The following is a 3,241-nucleotide window of genomic DNA, read 5'->3' as shown; positions in this document are numbered from 1 at the left end:
CGTGGTAGCGTGTGCCTATAGTTCCAGCTCCTTGGAAGGCTGAGGCGGAGGATTGCCTGAGCCTAGCAGGTCGAGGCTGCGGTGGCCGGGAGCGGCCCCTGCACTCCAGTCTGGGCGACAGAGTAAGACTCCAACTCAAAAAAAAAAGCAAATGTAATTCAAATTTTATCTTAGGAATGTTGATTAAATATTCTCTCCACTATGTGGAGAATGGAAGAAGGATGGGATCTACTTGTGCTACCCTGTCCTCCTTGAAGCCTCCTCCTGTCAGCTGGATTTCCATGATGGGTACTGATTTCCCCTCAATGGCCTCCACCCAATGGCCTCGACCCATCTGGATTTCCACTGACCTTCTTGGCCTCCACCCTCTCTCCTCTGCCTGGTCTAAAGTGTGAACATCACCCAAGGGGCAGGTTTCGGGACCTCTTTCCATTTTATTTACTCCCCTGAGGAAGTTCCCATCTGCCCCTCTGTCGGAGACCACTGTCCGGACCCACCTTTGCAGTGTGATCTGCTACGTGGGTATCTCCATCAGCTCAGGTCGCTATGACAGAATGCCACAGGCGAAGTGGCTGCCAACACACAGACTAGCTGTCCATCGTTCTGGAGGCTGGGATGTCTAAGCTCCGGACACCACAGATTTGGTGTCTGCTGAGGGCCTCCTGGATTCGTGGCTCGCAGGCGGCCATCTTTTCGCTGTGTCCCCACGCGGCAGAAAGGGCAAGGGCGTCTCCGGGGGCTCAGGCCTCGCCTCCCCAAGGCCCCACCGCCTAATAGACTTGGTGGTTAGAATTTTGGAGGGACCCACGTTTCAAACTCTCGCAGTCGGTCCCCCTTGAAGTCCCACCAATACCCGAAAACTCAAGGTTAGAGGTCAGGCTGGGAGTGGAGACTCACACCTGTCATACCAGCACTTCGGGAGGCCAAGGCGAGAGGCTTCCTTGAGCCCAGGAGTTCGAGACCATTCTGGGCAACATGTGAGACTTCGTCGCTACAATAAAGCAAAAAATTAGCTGGGTGTGGTGATGGGTTCCTGTATTCCAAGCTACTCAGGAGGCTGAGGCGGAAGGATCACCTAAGCCCAAGAGGTCAAAGCAGCAGTGGCCATGAATGTGCCACTGTACTCCTGCCTGGGCGACAGAGTGAAGCTCCGACTGAAAACAAAACAAAGCCAAACCAAAGACTCAGCATGTCAAAATGCACACTGCCACAGCGCTCCTGGCGTGCTTTGCTCTCACTGTGCCCCTGTCACTCTGCGTCAAAGCTGCGTAGGACCTTTGGGTCCCTCTTTTCCCCGGCCCCTGCTCACGGCTCCACCACATCCATCCTCTCTCCATGTCCGCCACCCTCTTTTCAGGGCCACGTTGTATTTGGCCTTCACTTTTGTGGCAGCCTCGTCCTTGTACCCCTCGACTTCACCGGGCAGAACCGTTTCCTCAGAATTCGAGGAACAGCGCAAGGGGGCATGACGAGGGCAAGTGCTTCGGAGGAAGACAAGTCCCCTTCTGGCTTTGGCCTTCGGAAGCAACACGTGTCTGTGCTGGAAACGGACTGGGGGGAGCAGTGGGGGCCAGGGGCAGGTGTAAGGAGTGCTGAGAAAATGGCGGATCAGGGAGGCGGAGTGTGGCGCTCTTGGGTCTGCTGGGGAAGGGGAGGAGGGAGACGAGCCAGGAGCTAAGGAACAACTTCTGTCTAAGGCACGGGAGATCGCTACACGCCTACTTTTTTTTTCTGTGAAATTAAAAAAAACAGAGGAGTCTTTGAATTGTCACAGAAACCAGATCAATATATTATTATCAATTAGTATTATTATATGTGTATATATTCAGAGACAGCTGTAGGTATTTGGAGGATACATTTGTATATTCTGTATTTCAGAACACATCGTAACTTAGCTAAATGTGCCACGTTAAGGACAGTCAGAAGACCTGGTGACTGAAGGAAATGTCTTCAGGACGTGGGGCTCAAATGTTGGCGAGTTCCTTCTGCTAGCATGACTTCAGTGTCACCTGTATGTCAGGCGTGGCATGGGCTTGCAGCAATGAAGACAGAGAGCCCTGAGCTGCAGCTCAGTCTCACTCAGACATGCCAGTCACTCTCTAGAAGAATAAAACGCTGGATGGAGAAAAGCCCAGAGGAGTCCACACCTAGCTCTTGGTGCAGGAGGGAGAAAGCACATGGAGTGGAGTAGGGGGGTGTGGCCAGGTCTTCCAGACAAAGCAAAGAGAAAGCAGGCACAGAGCGAGGAAGGGGCACACAGAGGGGCACTAGCATGTGGAACAGGAAGTCAGAGCCAAGTGCTGAAATCCCCACCCGCTGCTGGCCCCGTGGTCTGAACAAGCTGTTTAACTGTCCAGAGCCTCGGTGATGTCCTCCCTTGTGCGAGTGGAATCTGCTCACCGTTGTCCCAAGGGTTAGAACTGAAGTCCATTCGGTGGGTGGTGGCTGAGGCTGTCCTTGCCAGTAACGACATCAGCATGGCACATGGCGGCGTCCTGCAGCGCAGCTGGGCTGGAGCGCAAGCCAGGTGACGAGGCCCTCGGGTGCCACCCGGGTATCTGAGCTGCGGCTCGGGGATGCTGAGCGCTCTTTGAGTGACTCAGTGGGGAAGCACCATCAGAGCTAGCACCAGAGGGTCCCTCTGACAGCCGGGTGAGGATGGAAGAGAGGCCAGGGAGGGGCGGGGCGGGAACACACGGATGGAGCTTCCTCCCAGCGCGGCAATGTTGCTTTTCCTGATGATGCTGGAAGAGCCTGTGTATGGGTAAGTGATCAAAAGGAAAGAAGTGATACTCGGCCAGCAAACACAGGGACAATTGCACTCATCATTTTGGAAACAGGCTGCAGTGATAAAATTGTAGACAAGTAAGGAATCAAGAGATTTCCAAGCTGGTTCTCAGACCTGGTTGAACTGTGGGTTTACAGTCAAGTTTACTATCAAAGAGACCTAAAGCCTCTACACTCATGCTCAAGCTATTTCACTTTTTAAATCAGTTCTTGTCACAGAGGATGGTATAATGGACACTGCAGACAGAGAAAGGGGCAGTTGGGAAGGGGTGGAGGGCCGAAAAATCACCCAGTGGGTACAGTGTGCACAGGTGGGGGTGGTAGGTACACTTAAAGCCCAGACTTCTTTGCCACGACACAGCGCACCCATGTCACCAAAAAGCTGTTTGTACCCCCCAAAGCTATTGAAATACAGAAAAAATAATTTCTTAGCCTGAGGTCCAGACAATCTAAG

Source organism: Carlito syrichta, unplaced genomic scaffold (genome assembly GCF_000164805.1).
Source record: "Carlito syrichta isolate Samal-C Ts95f unplaced genomic scaffold, Tarsius_syrichta-2.0.1 Scaffold88854, whole genome shotgun sequence".
In the NCBI taxonomy this organism is placed as follows: domain Eukaryota; kingdom Metazoa; phylum Chordata; class Mammalia; order Primates; family Tarsiidae; genus Carlito; species Carlito syrichta.
This window is presented reverse-complemented; position numbering follows the sequence as displayed.